At 39.7% G+C, this 24033-nt stretch overlaps 1 protein-coding gene across 4 annotated transcripts in view; it reads left to right on the forward strand.

Moving 5' to 3' along the window:
* luzp1 (leucine zipper protein 1) overlaps positions 1-24033 on the forward strand; it is an 80281-nt gene that overhangs the window by 10863 nt on the left and 45385 nt on the right. For 3 of the 4 annotated variants that reach the window (XM_030126830.1, XM_030126827.1, XM_030126826.1), the window contains exon 2: positions 21161-21219. The gene's annotated coding sequence lies outside the window, so the exon portion shown is untranslated. Of the gene's footprint in view, positions 1-5855; positions 5887-21160; positions 21220-24033 lie in introns of those variants that run through there. The other variant, XM_030126829.1, reaches the window with a different exon arrangement.

Below are 24033 nucleotides of genomic sequence, written 5' to 3' on the forward strand. Positions count from 1 at the left end.
GTAACTGTGGCAAGTAGCTCACTATTACTATCCCCATTCATATTTTAAGACATTGCGAATTCTATCCAGCAGTCAGAATAGAATTACAGAGAGACATTGCTATAGAAATGATCATCTCGCCTGATTTTATTGGTGTAAACTGGCAGAACATTGCAGACCAGCAGGGTGTAAGCTGATGCAAGTTTGAGCTTGTCTTGTCATGAATCTTTGGTTTGTCCAGGGCTTTATGTGTTTCACTCATCATTTAGTGATTAAAAAAACTTTGAACAATGAACAACTAACCTACAGATGCCAGTGTTTACAATCACTGATTCAACCTGTGGTGGTCTGCCATCACCACAGTTCTGCCGTCTTAGAATGAAGCAAAAGTTTCACTTAACCATGTGTCTAACGATGTAAAATTGGGATAAAACATGTAACACTGTCAATGTTACAATGCACAATGGTGCACCTATATTTCACAATGTGCACACATTAGCATGGACCCCTGCGCTCAGAATGCACAACTGAACCAGACCCTGAACCAGCAGCATCTGAAAACACAAGAGCTGCAGCTGCAACAGAGAAATCAACCCAACTCAGTGAGATAAGTTTGTTAGCAGTATTAACAGTGATGTTACTGTAATGTTTTGGTCATTTATTTACTGTTTGTCATAATCCAATGTTTAGTTTTAGCTTGTATTGAGTTCAGCAGCTAGCAAACAAGCACAGTAGCATTGATAATGTTCATCTTTGGTAAAACATTATTTCTAGGTAAATCTAACATGAGATGATCAACAAATAACTTATAAATTAATCCATGTTTACTTCGATTGAACTTAGATATGTGGTAAACAATTAAAATCCAAACTGCCAGTTTTTAGATGTAACATCCAGTTGCTCACTTGATGAAAAATAACTTCATGACTATTAACTTGAAAGAGCAAAAAGGCAACATTGACAGAACATCCATGAGATAAAGCAAAGCAGCAAAACAGTAACCCAGACAGACATAAAAGCTGATTACCAGGAAACAGGGATACTGGGTCTGTTTCATCAGGATCAGGATCTCAGTAGTCAAATTTAGTCATTTTACATTTTTGAGTTTAACATTGTACACACACTAAACAGGTTCCAGACTGGTCTCTAATGTGATCTTTTTCGTTAATTTAAATTTGATTTCAAATTTTAAAACGTAATGAGAATAGTCCTCCCCAGTACCATTGATTCAGTGGGAAGCCAGATAGATAGAAGATACTAGTATGTTATTGTTGAAAATGCCTTTAAATTGCAGTATTTCAAATGCCGTGTTTCCACTACATGGAAGTGGCTTGACTTGGGTACCAGGTACTATTCTTGGAGACCGTTTCCATAACGGGATGCTGCCGATTTTACAGTACCTGGACGTCATAGCAATGCTGCGCGTTACTTCCATGTTGTCTGCTCAGAGAGTTGCTGATAAACTCGCTCGTTGCGTGTTGTCTCGTCAAGCTCATGCTGAGTTTTTACATCTGAACCTCCTCAACTGACCATGGTGTAGTTTTGCGGGCTGTCATCATGTGGATTAACCTACCGCTATATTTACTGTCATCTTCCACATCTGTTTTTTGTAAAACGGCAGGTCACAAAGACAACTCTCTGACAAATCAGTGGTCTGTAGTGCTTACACATCACGTTTTAGTACCTGTTCCCCAGTCTTGGAACCTTGACAGAGGTGATACCAAAAAACTAATACCGGGTACCAGATTCCAGGTCCTTTTTCATAATGGAAACACAAAAAGGCCGAGTCGAGTTGAGTCGAGCCGGTACCATGTAGTGGAAACGCGGCAAAAGTCTCACAAGGAGCTGAGAATGTGGTGAGCAGAGTCACACTCCCAACAGTGTGACAACATGTCCTTATCACAGAGCCTTAATTTGGAACATCTTCATTCAGACATTATTTTAACTTTAATCCTGTGTCTCAAACCAGCAACTTTGTTAAATAACACATTACATTATGATTCTGTAAATATGAGAAATAGAACATAGACTAGCTGAACATGGTGTATCATTTAGCTCATGTTCCTGACAGTTTACTAATACAGAAACTCACACTTCCTCATTATGGCCACTGTGCACAGCATCTGAACTTAGGTACTTGTTTTGACTTTACTGTGTCACTACTAGGGATGTAACAATACAAAAATTTCATATCACAGTAATTATGACCAAAATTATCACAGTTATTATTATTATCATCGCGGTATTGTTGAAATGGGCTCAAAATGTTCAAAATGTACTAATACACACACTGAAATAATTTAACCAAGTTGTATTTTGAAAAAAACTAATAAAGTAACACGCACAATGTACTTTCTGTTTTAGAAACATTCAAGTAATAACATGTAAACAACAAACATACAAATGTACATTAAAGTTGGCACCTTATGGACTCAAGAGATATCTGCACCAGGGGTGGAAATTAATAGGATTTGATCAATATTAATGCCATTATCAGTTCTGCTTATCAATCCAATTCCTTATCAATTCTCCTATTGATTCCTGAGGTGTTTTTGAGTGTGGAAAAACAGTAGTTGGACAAGTCTTAGTGGAGTTTGTTTGAACACTTTCCATTATCAAATCATTCACAGTGTCACACATATACACTATTGTACACACACAAACAGAAAGTGAAACACAGTCATATTTTCCTGAACTATTTAATGAACAAATGTAAATATTCTGAAAGAATGAGGATTTTAAAACATGTTAGGCTGATCTGATCCAGTCTGTGCGCTTGCTTGCTCCAACGGACCGGGCCTGTGCGCTCTGATGGACCCGTAGTCAGACGGACGGGTCCGTGCGCCTGCGCCGACGGACCGGGTCCGTGATGGAGCTGCTATCCCCAAATCTCTGGAGCTCTGTCCGTGCAGGTGCCCTCCGCCATGTTTTCAGAGGTCAAACATTACAAACTGCGCACACATGCCTGGAGTGCCGCTGCTTCTTCAGGAAATGAACAGTATCGTGAGTTTTCTAGGTGCGGTAATCGAACATGGTTATCATAATAATTAGAATTTAAACGGTAATACTAACCGTCGGAAATTTTACCACGGTTTATCATTATACCGGTAATCGTTACATCCCTAGTCACTACAAATAGATGGACGCCGCTAACCTAGAAGCATTGATGTTACAAACAGTACTATATGTGTACTTCATGCATATCTACACATCTGCTGCATATACAAAACCCAACACAACTCTGTACAAATACTGAACTGAAATGGGAATAAGGGGAAGTCCATGAACTTCTTTACCCTTTCAGTAGAGGATGAAATCACCTGTATTTCTGACACACATTATAGATGCTGATGCTGCATGCTTGAGATGTCATCTCCCCAGCATTATAATGTAGTATACCTCTGTTAAAAAGGGCCTTTTTTTCTCACGCTCCCTGCTCTCCATGCAGGGTTTTTAGCACAACACTCCTGCCAAGAATGTGTTTGGGCTGGTAGATATACCCAGATAGCTGCAGGTGACAAATTGTCTAATGTTTAATCGGTGGCCAGACCAGACCAGGCCAGCTGCCCCACATGGCTGGAGTTTGGACTATGTTCACTTACAATGTAGGTCATTCTGCTACAGTGTTTGTGTTTTACATAGTTTCAAGTTGACCCGAAACACCAGAGCTCCCTCTTGGTTTTTCGGATTTTGACTTTTTCCTACCAGTTTCTGTGTGGGATGTGGATTTCGCCTTCCAACAAGTTGTTTTACAGAAGGTCCCCTGTGCGTGCCTGTTTTGTTCCTACACTCTACAGGCTTCTCAAAAAATGGCTACCTCAACCATCCTGGAAGAAAAGAGGAAAAGAAGTGCAAAGGAAACAGACTTCAAAAGCATGTAGGAGGCACAACGAGCAGGAGGGAGGGAGGGCAGAGCAGGACGGAGACGGTTTAACAGGGGAGAGCTAAAGTTAAGACACTTCTTGTAAATTCCTCAGCCTCACTTTTTATTTTTTTAGGTGTTCTTGAATCTGTTCCTCAACAAGCCAATATTTCCCGCTCTCCTTCTGATTGTTATCTTGTCTCCCTCTCTTTCACCTTGCTAAAGAGGAGCACCCGCTTTTTACCTCCTTCTCCTCCCCCATTTTCCTGTCACTCCCCCCCTTGCTCCTGCTTGGTTCAGGAGTATTTTTGGAACTTAATGAAAAAAGAAATCTGAACCGCTTACCCTTAAAAGGCATGTCTGGGTCAGCTGGGTGGAAACTTGTGTTATTAATGTCCTTAACATTTTCTATGCGAGTGGGTCGTCTGTGATCATAAGTATGCATGTGTTCGGTGCTGTGTACAAGCGCAGGAATGCTGTGGGTAGGGGGACTCGAAGGGAAGGAGGGTGGGCTAGCAAGCAGACTTACGTCTACAGGAAAGGAGGGGGGTCAGGGGCATATTTGGCATATTTCAGGAGCCATTCCAGTCTGGTTCAAGATGCGTTCTTTCTAGAGATCAGCCAGACGGTAGTTGATCAAGACAGGGAATGAGAGGTGAACATCACGCTCTACTTCCCATCTGTCTTGTGATGATGATGTTGGAGGGCTGCATAGATTACACATAACCCTTAGATGGTCAAGTTCTGTTATGAATGAGGAAGCCAGAAAGCCACAAACACAGGTGGTAATAAGATATGAAAATACCACCTACGTACTGACACAATTGTCTCACCTCAGTCATATATCCATAAAAGGTTGAATGTTGAACCAAAGTCCTTCACCCAGCAGCATGGTTTGTATGTCTTGGGTACCATCACTAGCATTTAATGAATGTTTATAGGCTCTGAACTGTAATATGTCTCTCTCAGCCTCTCTTCTGTGGCATTATAGTGACCACTTCTCTTCCCTAGAATTTATGATGTTTTAGCCTGTTATTTGCAGTCAGATGGCTACTGACTGATGTGACAGCGGTTGGCAGAAGGTCACTGTGGTGGTACCAGTCCAAGGCTCAGCAAAATTTGGGTTCATCTGGAGGTCACAAGTCAGTGCTGAAGGTCCAGTTTGTGCTCGTCCAGACTTCTTAGTTAAATCCTGTATATGTGAAACTCAAACTAAAATGTGTTTTTATTCAGATGTTTTTTTAATGTTTACTCAAAGCCCTTAAACAGTGCTCTTGCCAAGCAAAATAGATGAATTACAACCAAAATCTTTGAAAGATGCTTATTTTTCTGCTACTTGTGGTCACATGGTCTCTTTTCCATCAGCACAAACCTGTTGGCTGATGCTAGTGCCAATTCAGAGTTTGCTCAACAGTCAGAGAGGTGTTTTGCTTCTCAACAAGCTGGAGCCACCATAAAGGCATGTCATTATGTCACTGAACACATCTGTATCTCTTTCCCAGCAACACTTGTGCCAGCTTTGAGCATGATGACAACAATAGCGCACTATATTGCCAATGAAAGTTGAAGAAAACAGATGGTTAATTGTGGTTTTAAGTTATTCTCTAGTGTCTGTGCTGGTTCTTTGGCTGTTGAGATGAAGCACTGTCTTTGAACTGGCTCTTGAACTGCTTTGGTGGTAAAAGGGTACCAGAGAGGCGATCAAATGACAATGAAATGTCGCTCTGGTACCCCTTTGTTCATCTTGTGCACTGTTTGGAATGGCCAGTGTAAGGTAATCTCAATGTGGATTCACTTACAGTTTCTTACCCATATTTTAAGATGACTTGTGAAAATTGTTTAGATACAAAAAGATGTAATAGTCACCAGAACATAATGCACCTGAACATAGTTTTTTTTTTTTTTTTTTTTTGCCAAAATGAAGCCACTGTACTCACAACAGGCACTTTGTTTTTCTCTGTAGATACAGTACCAGCCTCAGTGTAGCCTCAGTGTTTCCCCAAGCAGTGTGTTCATCCAACATCAAGACTCAAGCAAGCAAGCAGGTATGAGGCAGAGTCCAAGTGAAAAATAGTTCAGCAAGAGAACCAGCGGGCAACCTGTAAAACATGACTTTTATAATAATCCTCAGCGATGATTTATCTGTTCAGTTCACTCAGAGAGAAGACAGAAAGGGGAGAATATAAAACAAGAAGGGATGTGAGCATCTTTTCAGGTCTCGAGGGTGTATGGAGGCTTGGTAATAGTTATGGAGTCTTTTCAGGGTTAGGGCAGCTCTTGTGAAGGTCAAATTTCCTGGTCTCATCTTTCTTTTGTCCTCGTCTCAGTGATAAATCATGCTAGCTCATTTTCCCATAAGCTGAGTTGAAAAAAAAACTGGCATCGTATGGAGCTGAGGAGGAAAAGAACATGGGTTTCTGCTCTGGACTTTCACACACGCTTCATTTGCAAATGATAAGTGGCAGCTTTAAGCCTGTTGTGCCTTTACCTCAACTGTATGTAGGATACACACTCTGTCACATGCACGAACACACCAACACACTCCTGTCTGACCTGTTCTAAGCTTTGGATCTACAGGGCGGCTCTCAAAATAAAATTCCTCCTGCAGATTATTTTTCTTGTGATCAGAAAATATACATGTTCTCAGTGAGAGGAATGTTCGGACGCCATGGCAACCTGGCTTTTGCTCACTTCCCCCTCTTCAGTTTCCCTCGTCCTCGGGTGTTTTGTCTCCCATGCCCTTTCTGTTTGTTCACTTTGTTTTTTTGTGATTTTACTTGTTTACTCCATTGTCAGAATCAAGTTTCTTTCTGTCTTTATAAACTGTCTGGCTGTTCTTATGACCTTCATTTGTCTTTATGGGTGATATTTTCTGCCCCCCCCCGTCCAAACTAAACTGGTGAGATGTTTTTAGTTTCTACAGGCATCCCACCCTCATTTCATCCATCCATCCATGTATTAGCATGTCTGGTTTTAGTGGCTTTCATCATTGTGGTGCTGATGCATGCAGACCCTGACAGCTCGGCTATTTTCAGCCTCTTTTCCCTCCTCGCCACCCTTTTCCCCCTTTTTCTGCTTTGGTTTTAATATGGAGGAGGTCTCTGCTCGGCTGCCTTTTATAAAGGGCAGCTGAGGGCTGGGTTGGCTGGTTTTCCCCTTCATGCCATGCTTCTCCAGCGCCTTCTCATGCTAGCTGTCCCGACCAGGGGAAGTGAAGCAGCAAAATACGAGCCATAAAAATAGGCAGAATCTTAAAGTGCAGCTCACAGAGACATACTTGAAACCCTTTCATGTCTGAGTATGTTTTCACATCTGCACTGTTGAGTGGAAGTTAACTGAGTAACCAACCCTGCTAGGATGTTTTATAAACTATCAGGGTCCACATATGTCATCAGTCATGTGGAGGATGTGTGAATCTGTTGGAACAAAATTGAGAAAATGTCATTGTGTACATCAGATAATTCATATTTAAGTGGAAGCTAACTTTATATAGGATGACTTTAATAATGAATTATAAGCATGATAGCAGAAATCTGTTTCCTCAGCAGGTGAAGTCAAGCCATCAACATTCCCTGCTCCAAACTAGTTTTATTATATATCATCCCCTAAAAATCTACTGTTGTTTGATCTCTACTTTTTAATCTGGTTAAGTCAGACTCTGCTTCATTTTCCTCTTTGGTCTGATTCGTTTGAGCAGATGTAATTGCACAGTAATTGTACTCAGGTGTGGACTTCAACAACAACTCTGACACCCATTTAGGAGAGGTCATCATATGCCCTTTCCACACTAATATAATAGATAATAATAATAATACGTAGGCTTTATATTGTGCTTTTCTAAGTACTCAGAATATAGATATTTGGCAAAACAAACAATTTTCTCTACAGTGTTTTGGTCACTGAATCAGAATTATCTTTAAGTGCCTCCCAAAGTGACAATTTTTAAAAACTCTGGGATGTGTGAATCCATATAGACATAGAGACGCAGATAAAAGTTTGGTATCACAACTGCATACATGCATGTCTATTGTTGTTTTGTGTAATAAACCTGCACCTGAAACATTAAATATAGGTCTAATGTAGGTCGTGTGTGTGTTTAAGTCAGTGTATTACTTGCAGTAGATCACAATCAGTACAGACTACCCTCCAACAACATGAACCAACACTGTCTAGTGACCTTAAGGTTAGAACTTAACTTGTCATTCCTGTTCAACTTCTTGTCAAACCAAAGCCTTTGTCTCCTATGTCCAATATGGTTCACAGAAACAGTAATTTATCTGAATTTTTTAATGGTTTGCAGTGTTTTATGTTCTAGTGTGTGGGCAGAGATATTTGTCAAAATGACAGTCACATGGACAGAAGGTCAAATGGAAAATATCCTTGTCAAAAAACATTTTCCCATCCTAAACAAACTCCGCAGTGTTTCATTTGTGGTGTAAACATCTTCTGACATAGATTCTAACCAACAACCACCTGAATCCTACAAGTTTGACTTGAATGCCTCTTATAGCCACATGCATTGCATTTTGGGATATGGCAGAGTACATACTTGCAGGGGTATTCAGATCCGGTCCTCGAGGGCTGGTATTCTGCATGTTTTAGATATTTCCCTCTTCCAGCACACCTGGTGCAATTAATGATCAGCTCATCATCGTGCTCTGCAGAAGCCTGATAACGATGTAATGGCTTCCAGGTGTGCTGGAAGAGGGACATATCTAAAACATGCGGGACACTGGCCCTTGAAGACTGGATTTGAAAAGCCCTGAGGCAATCACCTTTTCAGCTCACCAACCAATGGGCTCTATGCACAGCCCCACTACTTCCTGAACTTCAGATGGGTCCTTCATTTCCTGTCTTTCATTACTGGATACACTGATTAATCCAGGTGTGCCTAATTAATCAGTAATCACAACAAGTAGCAGGCGAACCTGGATTAATCAGTGTGTCCAATAATGAAAGACAGGAAATAAAGGACCCTCCTGAAATTCAGGAAGTAGTGGGCTGTGCATAGAGCCCGTCGGCCACGAGCTATTGTGAAGGCGCTGTGTCTGGAGTCGTCTTCAGGTTTTGTTGATCAGGTTGAGGATGCACCTGTTCCACCACAGCTGAGGGTGATCGGCCATGAGTGGGTGTGGCTATAAAGAGGCTGATACCTCACCCCTCCTCATTTGATTTCCACTTAGTCTTTGATTTTATGGGTCTGATTACTTTTTTTATCCATCCTTTTGATAGATTTAAGGGGCGGTGAGGGTTTCAACCCAAACTACCTGTTATAACCATTTTTGACCCATATTTGTGTTGTGTTTCTGTTTGTTTCCCTTGGTTCTACCCCAAGCTTTCACTTAGTGTCCAGGAAACATAACAATCTCCTATAGAAGTGTGTTCGAGTCCTGAACACAGAATCTATTTGTCTTTATTTTCTTGTTTCCACCCCATACATATCTGTCCAATGAGAGGAGAGAACATTCTCACGTGGTTTGTGTTAGATTTTTAGGGTTTCTTTTTTCTCTGGGAGGTCTTTAAACATTAGCTCTGGTTCTTGATTTGGTTCTGTTCAGGATTCTTGGAACCGGTGGCATCTAGTGAACCAGCCCACATTTCCACTAGTTTGGAAGAGACCTATTGTAGGACACATCACTGCTGGAGGGCAATGTACAAGCCTCAGTAGAAGTCTCTTTTTTCAGTATTCCTAAGTTTTTCCACCTCTGCACATTATTTTTTTTTCCTCAGACTTATTTTTGTACTCTTTTCTCTACAACCTGTAGAACATGTAATGTTCTGATGTTGTCAGGGTTCACACTTCATATCCAGGGAAAGCCTATATTTTAGTTCCATCTGGGAACCAACTTTCTGTGTTCTGACCCGATTTGTTTATGCAATGACACAAACAGAGACAAGCAGCAAAAAGTCTTGTTTCTCATTGCTGGTACCAGAGGATGTTAAATCATAACTTATTTATAGAACCAAACTTGTTAATTTTCCACCTAGTGACTAACTGACTTATCATATTATCACTACAGCTTGGTGTCAAATATCTTGACTCATTGAACCATCTCCGAATAAACCTCAACACACTGGGCTGGTACACACACACTCCCATTGGCTTAGACTGAAGCAGACGAATACACACATCCACCCAGACGTTGTGCGAGTCATAGGCCTCCCTCTGCTGCCCTTCAGTGCTTTATTTCTTTGTGTGTGCAGCACTTTATGGTCAGGTCAGCTAACGTTTGGGTAACTGTGTCGTCCAACAAAAGTGCCATTTAACCAAAGTTTGGTGATTTTTATGCTTTAAATGATGACTGATTTAGAGTCCCAGTGTGCACCCATTCAATAAGTTGCTTCTAACTGGTAATAAAAGGGATGGCTGGCCTACCCGCAGACACAGCAGCCCTTACAGGAATCCCATAATACTCTCTAGTCCCTGAGTGGCTCGTTTGTGCACTGTGTAACATTCTGGAATACCAGGCATTTTTTATGATCCAGCCTTCAGCCAGCTCCCTCTAACTTTCTCCCAGAGTCTGGAGTTATTTGTGAGGCCAAGTTGGTCTTGCTGTCAAGGCCCCCCACCTTCTGTTTAAACATCAGTTATTATATGTTCATATTATGAAGATAATGTAATGTATTTGGATTTAAGTCTTTAGGTTCTTATGAGCAACATCCTGACTTCACAATAAACCAGGAGTATCTCATGATCCTGAATTATGATCAACTTTAATGTGTCATGTCATCTACTTTTTAAACAACAAAACTTTTCTCTTAAGCTAACATTTACTTTAATGGTCCACATGTTGCTAGGCTACTGAGTTTATTTCAGTCCATTTATAGTGATATTTTAGCATCTATCTGTACTGAAATGTTTTGGTTTTAGTCTGAATTAACTTGCTGTGTTGCCACTTTTGTAGAAATGATGATAAAGAATGGACGTGAGCCTAATTTACACAGATCATGAGTTATGTTACTGTGGCAATGTTTTTGATTTCTTGTAAAACTCTCACAGGACAGGCCACCACAATATGAATGGAAGCACTGTTGTGTGTGCATGAAATTTTACAGTAGTGTTTATTTAATCTACAAATTGTCACTATGGTAATAACATCAGTACAAAACTGTGCAAAACAAATGCAGTTTCTAGTCAGATAAACAAGAACAACAAGCTGTCACATACAGCCTAAGCTGCCAGAAAATATAGAAAACTAAAATCTTCAACCAACCAAATCAACCAGTCCTCCTTCACAAGCAAAATCATGAGCCTTATAGCATAATTGCCTAGTCATATTTTTTTCAGACCAATGATGAAAACGAAGCAGCAGTGTTAGGAGAGTAAAATTTAGTAAAAAAGCCTATATGACATGTTATGAGGCCAATGAAGTCTCATGTTTATATCATTTTGTTGGAATAGTGAAACACTTAGGAATACGCAATGACAGAGCTCAAGGATTCATAAAGGAAAAACTGAAGAATTACACAATTAGAGAAGACGGAGTGAAGGAGAACCCAACCAAGTATCCCAATGAAAGCCAGTTCATCAAGTCAAATGGATCTAAATTAGCCATAGATTGTCATTTAATTCATGAACCCATAGATAAACAGAGCTGTTATGACTATGTGAGATATGTCTTAAAAATGCTTTGCCCAGACAAACATTCTGGATAAAACCGCTTAACAGAGATGGCCCAACACTGTAGAGAAAGCATTAATATCACTTCCTGAAAATGACTGAATTGTGGTCTGTTTTTGGAAGGCGAAGATGACCTCAGGAACACACAGTACTGGATGCACCTATCCTGAAATTCCAGCTTGTTATTGATGTGTAAACTGCCAAATAGCGTCTATTATAAAACCTAAATATATAATTTAAGCCATTTGTTCTAAATATGAAGCTCATTTGAGACAATATGAGTAAGTAAATTGTAGGGACAGAAAATTTTCTGGATAACGGGAACAATCACGTATATACTCAGGTCATGGCGCCCTGGTTAGGCTTTTATATACACTGTATCTGTGTGTGCTCCCTCTTTTCATGTCCTTGACAAACAGGCGTACCACATGTGGTGGTGTGTTTTGTCTGTCTGCTTAGACAAGGGTACACCAGAGCTCGATGCCCGTAGCACAGAGCGACTCTCGGCCACCCACTTGGACAAACGCTGTGTGTTTTAACTTACTGCTGTTCTTCTTTAACTTTCTGTCTAACTCCTCACCATTCTGCCTTTCTCATCCCCCTTTTTTTCCCCTCTCTCATTCTATCTGTTCCTCTGCCTCTCTTCCTCTTTCTCTCTTTAGGTGTGGACTGCAGTGAAGAATGTGGTTAAATGAGTGTTTTATCTCCCCTGCCAGCCAGCTGCATCTGCACTCCCGGTCGTGCCAAGCGTTTTTAGACACAATTGACCTTAAAAGGAAACAATAGCGGCCTATCAATTCTGCTCTGCCAGTCAAGGAATGGCTCACTCCTGCATGGGCAGGGTCCAGCTTGCGCACAACACAAGGAAGTGTTTAGAAGCTGAACTTTGAGACGGCTGGGAAGTAAGAAAGGCTCAGAAAAGACGTTCTTGTTATTTTATAGGTGTATACTGTGTGTACAGGGCTGTAGCCAGGATGTTAGAAATACCATGGGTAGTGGTCTGAATCCTTGACAACAGACGACTCTTTTAACCAGACACTTAAAAGAACGTCAAAATAGAGTGTAGTTGCATATTTTTATTATTCAGTCAAACCCAAGTCAAGTTTCAGGTCTTTTATCATCTGCTGAACTCTTCCAGCACTAAACTACTGTAAGGAATCCAAAGTATGTAGGCTACTGTATTATCACTACTCCCTTATCTATTAGCATACAGAATCAGCTTTGATTATTATTTTGGTATCATCACTTTCAACAAGCTAAAATAACACAATTAAAGCCTTCATTTAAAGTTAATGAGTGTTTTTTGCTTTGTAATATGAAGATACAGCTGCACTATACAGTATTGAAGTTCTGCTTAAGGACGAAATGGATTACTTGTATTTTTTTGTTTTGTTTTGCTTAGTTTTTTTTTTTTTTTTTTTTTTGCAGAATCATAAGCCTCTTTTACACAGCACTTCTTGTCTGGGAATATTTCACTTTTATTACAGAACAACGTCAGCGTAAACAAAATGGTGGGATCATTTGGTTCTACCTCTGTCACGGCTCTGTAACACCTCTGGAGGGAGCAACAGAGCCATGATAAAGGTGGACTCATGATTCCGGAACGTTACGTAAACAGAACACCTCTCATTCCGCAACCAAGAAAAATGAGTGCGGGTCATGTACAGTAAACAAACATATCAATGCGACCAGAAAGATGTCGAACTGGAGAGATGCCGAGATCCGTGAGCTGTTGTTACATTGGGCAGAGGACTCTATCCATGCTAACATTTGTGGAACGGTGAAAGACGGGCCAACTTTGCTTGGGGTATTTCCAACGCGCAAAATACAAGTCACACTATATGCTGCACTGCGTGACTGCCCCATTGATTCCATCACACAGGTCCACTGTGTTAAAGTCCAGCCTGTCTCACCTCTGTTACACCTTTGGCTTGGCTGTGGAAATCAATCAATGGTGGAAAAAAGGTGGGATCACCACCCCACCTTTTTTCCAGGATCTCTGTGTAAAAGTGGCTATAGAGGTGACAGACTTTTCTCCCTCATATTGCAGATTCAGTGGAAGATAAATGTAAGGAGAAAAACAAAGTAGAAAATGCCAGCCCTCACACTCGCAGTAGCATTTTTCTAGTTACCATAAAACATCCCTGTTCACATTCATTCATCAGTTCTGCCGATTCTACAGGCTATTTTTGTTTAAATTCCTGTTGTACACATTTTTCAGCAAAGTTTATTTTATCCAAGACGAGTAGATGCAAATGATTAAAAATTGTATCAATTAATGCATTTAAATCCTGTCAAATTATTTTCTAATAATGAGTCTTGATACCACAACATGACAAAAAAAAAAACTTTCTCTCCAGAAAAAAATCATAATTGAAACAGAATTCTTGAAACTGTGACAGTTGCTTTAATGGAAGTCAGAAAGAAAAATGTAATGAGTCATGATGATTAGTTTTTGATAAATAAACCAAAGGATTCATCAACTAATCGTAAAACATTTTAGAAACTTGCAGACAAATGATTCTTTCACAAAATTTCTATATTGGTGTGAATAGAGCCTTGTAATGCAGACCCTTAATGTCATTGTCTTATTTAGTTTTACCTTCAACTGGTGGATTTGACCTCCGCAGACTCACATTTTGCCCTGAGGCTCTCATTTTTGTCGCGTAAGTAAATGAAACAAAGCCAAGAATGGTGTAGTGTGACATGCTAGTTGTCATATTACTGTCGTCTAAATGAAAAATAGCCTCCCGTGTATCTGTGTGCTCGGTGTCAGCAGTGTGTGAAAGTCTCAGAGGTTGTTTGCAGAACAGGGAGGGCTGCAGGGCTGGAAGTCATTAGATATTAGGACAGGTTCTGCAGGTTCACAGTGAAATTAAAGAGCTTGATGGTTTTCCATATGACAGCTCATCAGGCTCCGAGACGAAATTGTTACTCCACCTTTGCTGCTTTGCTGGAATGCAAACAGCAGAAGAAGGAATGCTGCTTCAGTTTTCAGCAGCAGTAGCAAAAAAAAAAAAAAAAAAAAAAAAAAAGATCCATGCCCTACTTGGTTCATTTCTGGAGTTGAGTCGTGTTTTAGCTGCTTCTGTCCACTGTTTTCTGGACGTTTTCATTCTGTCTTTCTGCCTCTCTCTAGGCATCCTGTTCACTGTGTTTGATTTGGGCATTCCTTTCCTCCCCAAGCAGACAAAACAACCCCAGACCTCTCTGAACTGCAACCCCCAGTGCGCACACACACACAAGAAATCTCCCTTCTGCTAATCACTCACAGGAAATGGGCTCCCATGCAAACGAGGCCCGCCTGGCCCGTGGAACCCAGGAAAGGAGTTTTCAGGCCACGAAATGTTCTTCACTGAAGGAAATTGAACATGATCTCTCTCTCTTTCTTTCTCCTTTTCCCTGCCTTTCTTTGATTCTCCCTTGTTTCCTTTCTTGTTTTACTCGACATGGTTCCTCTGTCCTTTTCTTTTGACAGCCCTTTTTCCACGCTCCATCTGAATGCTTCTATATCGCTGTGAAATATTGCCTTTCAGAGCAGCTAATGGACACATACAGAGTTTCTCCTCCATAACACCACTGAGGACTTCAATAAGCAAAGTCCAGATTAAGTGTGAATGGACAGTGAATACAGGCAACTGAAAATGATATATTTGTAGTCAAGCTGTGCTGTTTGGTGGTGAATTGAGTCTATTTTTGCTTGGTTTTAGAGGAAAATGCACCAATTACTCATCTTTTTTTGTTTTACTTTCAGATACAAGCTTTAAATGTTGCATGTTTTACATTTTTTAACACCGAATCTAAAATATTACAACACACTAGACTGTTAAATTGCTGTCTTTTGCGATAACATTATTGCACAACTCCGGCATTACAATTCTTACTTGTGCAGCACTAATTTTTTGCACTCTGTTTTTGGGTTCTTGGTACTAATCTAATCAATGTTAGCTTATGTTTGCCCTTCCCAAACTTGGCATTGGGACCCAATTCAGTTGCAGGCCTGTTTTTATTAATTGTCAGAATAAAATGCATTCCAGTTATGTGAAATTCTTGAGTAAGAGTCAGTGTACTTAAGAATTCCATGAATTTTGACGTCACCAAAGCAATGAAAATGCAGCGGCCTCAGTCATGGAGATGTAGTGAGATGGAAGTGAAGATGCAATATGACAAAAACGATGTAAACATGACATAAAGGATTCAGTGACACAAAAGTGACATAAGGGACTAAAATGATGAAAACCAGGCAGTAAGACAAAAACAACATAAAAGACATATTTATCTTTTGGGTTTTGAGCTGAAAACATTTGGGAACCACTGGATTTTTACCTTCCTCTCATACTTTATTAAGACTATGGTTTGGTCACTTTACACTTTTACTAGACATTGACATAAGAGAGACAGGAAATGTGGTGAAGAGTAGGGAATGACCTGCAGCGAACAGTCCAACCACTTGGGAATCAAACCAGACTTCATCTCTTTCTGTATCTCTGTGACTTCACATTTACCGTATGTGTTTGGAAAGTCTAATCTGAAGTGCCGGCTTCTTATCAGCCCCTTCCATTATGTGTGTGATAAAGTGTACTCTAAGGTAAACATTACATGATTAAATGTTTATGTAGAATCAATACAGGGATTTCTGACGTGTGTAAGCCAGCAGTCTCTGCAGTTTCAGAAAACGGTCTTCACAAAATGGTTGGACTCTTACAAAACTTGCATTTATATTATTTTACTAGTGGAGTGACAGGTGTGTGCATGTGTAGAGGCTGTACTGGACAATATGGATATTAACTAAACCTTTACAAACCTTTTGCTGTGCCACTTGTTTTCTATTTTATTTCATTGAAGTAATTACTTACCTCTTAAGGCATTTTTTGCTATAATTTTGCTACAATGCCATGTCCTTCCACCATGTATTATATGGAAAATTTCTAATATTTTGTTTTTTAAAATAAAACAAGTGGCAATATATATTCAAACTGGCACTTAAAGGGTTAAAATTCTGAAAACGATTGACGTTTTGGTAGTTTTGAGCAGAGCTGAAGTATTAAAGAGATTAGTGCAGAAAAAAGTAGAAAAAAATATTGCTGTATGATGATTTTTATAGCAGTTTTGTGTTGTGGTTAACACTCTGCAAACCACGTACATGCAAAGGCAGATCCCACTGTTGAGAATTTCTACATATATGGTGTAATCTTTATACGATGCAAGTTTTCCTTATCATAGTATGTCGCCTTGCTTACAGTGCTGTAGCAGCTTGAATCACGACCTCCGTGTAGATTCTTGTTCATACACAAAAATGCACATAGACATGGACACTGACACTGAAAGATGTTCACCTTCACACTGTTCAGATTCCTCTAATAGAACACTAATGCATTTGTTGTTGCTGGAATTGAAACTGGGGCTGGATCAATGATGGGTTTTACCCCAAGAAAAAGCACCAGAAAAAGAACAGTCTATCTTTTTTTAAACACATTAGCTAGTTTCCCAAAATGTACAACACATAAGACACTAACATCAGAACCCATTGGACACCCCAAAGAAAATGGAGAAGACAAAATAAAACAAGTTAGAAATGCAAATACAACAGAGTTAAGAATGTGTTGTATAATTAAGAATATACGTAATAACTTTTCATAAGTGAAATCAGCATCATCAGCTCTAACACATGAATGATGCATTTATTCCAGGTAGATTGGAGTCATTCAGCCCGACCCTGTCCTCATACTTGGCATGAAGATAGCTAGTGGGAGCAGACATATGATTATAAGAGTAAAATCTATAAAAGGTGATGACATATTGAATATCTGACTAAACTGATTTAATAATTGCCTTGTATGTTGAAGGCCAACCTTAGATATATTTATAGTGAGTAACAGGTGATGCCTTGGTGTTCTTCTCAGGTGTTTTGTCCATGTTCTGATACTGAAACTTCTTCACTTGCCTTCTTTTCATGTATCAGGTTGCTTTTTATTTTTTATGTTTTGGAGTTATGATACTGTCCACATTATCTGTTTATGAATATAAGTCATAAGTGAATGTGTGTTAACTTTATGCAACCTCTATAGTAGTCTAATTATACACTGTTTGCCATAAAGTTGCAATAATTTTGTTTTCATACATTTTCCTCTTTTTATTCTTATTTATACACACCAGTAACCACCTTTGATTAGATGCAGTGATTACATATGCTTTATTCATCAAGAATAAATCACTTTGTCACAATCATTTCATGAGAAGAGGCAAAAATATTTTATTCCCACTTCATGGGCAACAGTGCAGTTTACACATACACTATGAAACAGAAGGTTTATTTACTGATATAGATTTTTGAAACGTGAAATTAATTACCTTTTTTTGCCTTTTGTTAATAAAAACTGAGCATGACAGATATGACCAAGACCATTACAACCTGGATCATTGTACAAAATCCGAATAAACTAGAGGAAGAATAAAACACAGTAAGATGTGATTAAATGAGCTCGGTCAAATGTGTGGAACAATGCGGAAAATTTATAAAATTAGTTATTTCTGCCAGGTTTTCCAAGTGTTTCCTGCACGTGAATGGAGACGATTATCAAGATTATGTAAAATAATCAGGATTATCTCATTTTCGATTGTGTAATAATTGTGTCAGGCCCATTCATAAGGTCTGTAGATGATGCACACACACAAAAAAATGCAAATACTCTGTTTTTCTCGGTGTAACTGAGCTGAATTCTGTCTCAGAAAAGTGCCAGCTCACACAGTCTGGTCGTGTCCTGCTGAGTAACCGAACGAATCCTGTCCAACCTGACCCGCTGCCGTGTGCGTGAGGGGAAGCGAGTGGGAGCGAGGGATGAGAAGCAGACAGCTGTTTTCAGTTGTATTCGGTTTCGGGGTTGGCTAACTGTCTGAATGAATAGCAGTGACCCCCCCCCCCCCCATAGACACACACACATACACACCCACCTCAACAACACATACAAACACAGACAAACATGTGGTCTCTGGTCACTGGGCTATTTCACATCACTCTTCGTACTAAAAACATCTCAAATCACTTTTTTTTTTAAGAGATTTGATCATAGTTAATATCTGATGGCACAGCACGCAGACAGCTGGGTTTGTACTCAGCAGATTTTATGCGTTCGGCTCAGCACAGTACGGATGTAGCGTGAGAACGTCAGATGATTCAGCAAAATCTGTATGTTGATCTTACTCTGCTGCTTTCATGAATGTAACATGATGTTGACGGATGCAGAGCAGCAGCAACAGGAGTGTCTCACTGTAACAGAAGATGTACAGGAATAAAGCGCCAAGAGTGACAAGAGCAACGAAAACACCGATGTTCTCTGTCCATCATGGGCGCTTACAGTGTCTGCTGAGCACTACCTCCCCACTTAGTTATCCCCAAGAGAGCAAAAGTCTTTCTCAACAGTTGACAGTGAGGTCGGATGTTACCTTTTTATATGGTTTTATGTTGTTTACAGCTGTTTTCCCACTTTCCTTCTCTGTTTAAAGTTCCTTTGTCGCTTGTGAGACAAATCAGTCCTCATCTTCGTACAATACACCCCCAAAAATCTCCTGTTTGTCACACTACACATTTGCTGTTGTTTAATTGTTGTAGTCAAACAGATCATTAAATTGTGACATTGTTTTGGTGTTACTGCCCTGCATGAGAGTGAATTTAATGAATGCTGTAATAGTGTCTCTTTACCGTGTTGGTCCCTGAACTCATCTCACTGCCCTACAGTTGGTGATCAGTGTTATTTGTCCATCAGAGACTACGATAACTAATGGAAATCAGTTTGTAGTTTATCTATAACACTATAGTAAGAAAGAGGCAGAGCTCCATTGTATTACGCTAAAATTCTATGAATGTTCCTGCTTTACCAACATTTGCACTAAAAGATGTTAAAACAGTAAAGTTGTACACATGGCTGGTTTAGTTGTGAAATTAAAAATGTTCATATTCAGAGTAATCGGAAATTTTATTCCATCTAAGAGCCTGCTTTATTTGGTCACATGTCAGAAGTGTCATATCACTTTTACAGGGAAACATGATCAAGAGATTTCAAATGAAATGGCAGAATGTGAATTTCCGTCACTGAATGTACTATGTCTGTGAACGCTGCGTGACTCAGGTCAGACAGCATTTCACCACCGATACCTGAAACGACTCACATGATCCTATTCAACTTCATGATATCATCTAATTGTGTTTTTGTTATTGTTTCAATTGAGAAACTTCTAGCATTCTTTATTGTCACCATCATTGAAATAAGGACTGCAAATGGCTACGAGAATCTATGGACAAAATACTAAAACCTGTAGAAGTTCCACTGTTTGGTGCTGGAAAAACTATACTTTTTTTCTTTGTTTATCGTATATTACTGTGCAGATTTTTCTTATATCATGCAGACCAGTCCTGAATACAGAACAAGTTGTAAGTCAAATTAATTTATATGTACAGTTTAGGTCTGTACATTATTGCTGTACATTATTGCCACGCACTGTAGTGTTATTGTAGCATTGTAGGCGACACGGTGGTGCAGTGGATAGCACTCGTGCCTCACAGCAAGAAGGTCCTGTGTGGGGTTTGCATGTTCTCCCTGTGTCTGCATGGCTGCTGCAGACATGCACTGATAGGTTAATCGGTTAATCTAAATTGCCCATAGGTGTGAATGTGAGAGTGATTGTTTGTCTCTATATGTCAGCCCTGAGATGAACTGGTGACATGTTCAGGGTGTACCCCGCCTTCGCCCATAAGTAGCTGAGAAGCTGAGATAGGCTGCAGCGACCTCTGTGACCCTAGTGAGGATAAAGCGGGTTCAGAAAATGAATGAATGAATGAAGTAGCACTGTTAAATACATTGAGAAAAATGGTACTTGAACTAACCTCACAGTCACCAAACTGACACCAGTTAATCTGTGGGAGTTGAGGGTGATTTGCAGCTTCATCTGGAGTGAATACTTGGCCCATGTATCCAGGAGGTCATCTAATAGATTACATGTTGTGTGTACAGTGTTTTTTTTTTTCTGTATTTGTGTGTTTTACACTACTTCTATCATGCATGTTCACAATGCAATGAAAATGGAAGTACGGCACCAGTCCAGTTCTTTGTATTCTGCTTACAGTGTACAGGAATGTTCCCCTCTCCTTCGGCCCCCCTCCTCTTCCTCATGTCTCCCCCTCCCTTCACTTCCCCTCTCATCCTTTAAATTCAGTCCAGACTCCAGTCTTAAATCTGGATTCTCTGTGCTTAACCAAACATATGGAATGCTACTGTAATGGAATGCTCCAAGTCTGGCTTGTTTTCTGTGTGTGTTTTGAAGCAGATGAGAGCTTCTGCAATGATGATGATTATGATAATGGTGCTTGTGTGTTTGTGTGTGTACCAGTGCCTCCCCAGAGAACTGAATAGAGCCTTCTGTTGTCGTGGCCAAACACTGCTTGTCTGCTCATGCATGAGTCTATTGCAAAGCCTCCGAATGCATCCCATATCTGAGCAGTTAGCTCATTCTTAGCCTGTTAGCTTGACTGTGAACCATCTCCCCCACAGTGACTGCATTGTGAGCCAGGCCGCAGACTCGACACTTTGCCAACTGCCAAACATAACGACGCTGAAAGACGTATGAGTGTGTGTCTTGATATTATGACGAGCAGAGAGTCCACTTTTATTAACCTCATGCCCTCTCTGTGTTTTTAACCACAGGATGGAGACTATGCAGGGAGGAGCCTAATGTGTCTCAGACTGAAGGATGCATGTGAAATGTAAGTTATGTCTTTTGGTAAATTTGATCTGTCCTGTGTATGTGCACATATGCAGCACATCTGCAGAAGTCATCAAATTAGTTAAATAAAGAAAGTCTTAAATCAAGCAATAAGAGGTAATATTCTTTTCTTAGTGCTCCAATAATTTATAAAATATATACAAGTTTCACTTAGCAGTTAGACTAATGTATATTTTGTCTCTGCTGGCTTCTAAGGGTTAGTAATAATTTATACACCACCTTCAAAAACAGAAGTGCTTTACAGTAAAAAACAGTGTGCACTAAAAATAAAAAAATAAAGAAACCCAAAACATTTGTAAGCCAAAAACATAAAACACAACAGGGAAAATGATGAACTAAAGTTAGGGCTTGGTGGTCAGAGGAACTGATCAGGTCAAGTCATTATATAATGAAACTAATTCAATTAACTGTGGTGTTGCTTTCTGAAAATTTTGAAAAAATACATAAATCGCAGATTTAAAAGCAGGTTTTTTCATCTGGAGACTTTTCTTGCTTTCTAAAAAATCAAAATGCAAATTGTTTGCATCTTGGAATGCAGTAAAAGTTTTACTAAAGAAAGGATAATTCTGAAGTAGGTGTTGTACTGTGTTCATGTTTCCAAAAAGTGATTAAACCCATCATTAGAAACAAAAGATAAAACTTTTTTGGCCATATCCTGTATGTTTGAATCACTTAACCCTCCAAGACCTAAACAGCTGTCAGTAACCAAAACCATATACTGATCTAAAATATTGAACAACTTTTGAAATCCTAATCCTATCAATATACGTAAATAATTCAGCTAAAATGCAATCAGTTGTGTCTGTTTTGGATGTTAAGAAACCGCCATCTTCTACAACATTGAATCACCAATAAAACCCGTGTAGATATAGTGGTCGTAGTTGTTAAGTTCAGTTAATGATATATTTTTTCAGAAAGAGTCTTTTTCTGTGGTTTCCTCTGTTTTGGTATAATAGCCTTTAAACTTCCTCTGAGCTTTTATGAACAACATGAACAGTAAGTTACATATTTAAAAATATCAGTATTTTCACTGAAAAATCCAAAGGATAATATCATTAATTGTGATAAGTCACTTAGGAAATGTTAGATGTGAAGAAAAAATAACTTGGAAGTCACCACAGTAATACTTCTAGGTCTTAAAGGGTCAAAGATATTCTAATGTAGGGCTGAAAGACTTTAAATTAGTGACTCTTTTATATTTGTAATGACAATATCTGTGTTGTACAGATGAACAACAGGAACAAAAAAAGAAAATATAAAGTTGTACTGGTCTCAGAATCACTTATTGGCCAAAATGTCATTTTACATATTGGTATCAGCCAAGAATCTTTTAATCAGTGCATTTCTAGTTGAACTGTTGGTTCCATTAATGTAGCTAGGCTAACAAATGCACTATTGTCTTGTTTAGTCTGACAGCACTAAAAGTCTTCAGACAGTCCTCTTAAACCTCCAGGACGTCCTGTAATGGATTTGATCACTGCGACTCAAGGGAGAAAAGTCACAACCACATGACTTCAGATAATGAAAACTTAAAGTGCCTCACTGAGCCGCTGACGTTCAACGGTGCAGCAGTTCTAGCTTTACACAGATAACAGCACAAATACAGCTGCAGCGGGACAAATTAGACTGAGGCTGGCCGCCGTTCTTGTGATGTTTCTGAGGTGATGAAAGCAGGAATGAAGCATTGATGTAACGTGTTTGTCTAAGCCAAGGTTTGGATCAAAGATCACACCAGGATTTGTGCAGCACCGGGTCATTGAATGGGACAGTGAACCACGTCTGTTTGATGTTTGCGTATCTGAACTCTCATGACCCATCGGTATCTTAGAAGATTAAGGAGAATTCCTGGCTTTCTGAAATCTAGACACACCCCATTGCAGCTGAGGTAGGCGTGTGTGCATCAGTTCATTCAATGTCAGCGTGAGCAATATTTCACATTCCATGCCCTTTTATTTCCTCTGGCTGCCTTCATTTCTTCCTCTTCCTCCTTTACTACTACTTCTCCCTCTCCACCTCCTCATCCTCCTCCCTCTGCCCACCTTTCCTCCCTTCCTCTCCCCCTCCTCTTAACCTCTTCCACCCCTCCATTGCTCTTTGTGAGTCTGTTTCCTGTTGGGCACAAATGCCGGCGCCATGCTTCCTTCCCTGTAGCCTGAAGTCACACAGGAGTGGCACACACATACAGTACATACACATATATGCACAGTACATATACACAGCACTGTATACATTGTGTAGCATGTGGGTCACTGGTCTCAGATGTGTTATTGTGCTCTCTGGGACAGCACCGGGTGTGTATTTGTGTTCAATCAGGCCAGGTTATTCGCCAGAGACAATATGTGTGTCACTGTCTTAATACTTTACTGTCAACTCACACCGTTTAAGGTCAGTGTGTGACCAAGGCGTGTTCTGTGCATTTACATGTGTTTATTATTCCGGATGCTAGTTCACATCCTGCTCGAGCTGAATTCATCGTAAATAGTCTGGAACCAAGAGAGACCATGAAAACCGACAGTGAAACAGGAAAAGGAGCTTCTCTCCTGAGTGTCCTGCCAAGGTCTACTTAGAGATATGTCTTTTTCAATATCATGATATGAAGAATGTCAGGAATTAATCTGTGTTAAAAGCTCAGATATGCAGAATTTAATAATAATTTTCAGACATTCAGTTGTAATTTGTTTTTCAAATGCTAATAGGATTCCTGTTAGGGCCTTGAAGGCTGTTAAAATTTTTAAAAAGCCCTGTTTAGTGCTGCATGACTAAACACTTTTGTTTAGTTTTGTAGCATTAAAGA

Source organism: Sphaeramia orbicularis, chromosome 22, assembly GCF_902148855.1.
Source record: "Sphaeramia orbicularis chromosome 22, fSphaOr1.1, whole genome shotgun sequence".
NCBI classification, from domain to species: domain Eukaryota; kingdom Metazoa; phylum Chordata; class Actinopteri; order Kurtiformes; family Apogonidae; genus Sphaeramia; species Sphaeramia orbicularis.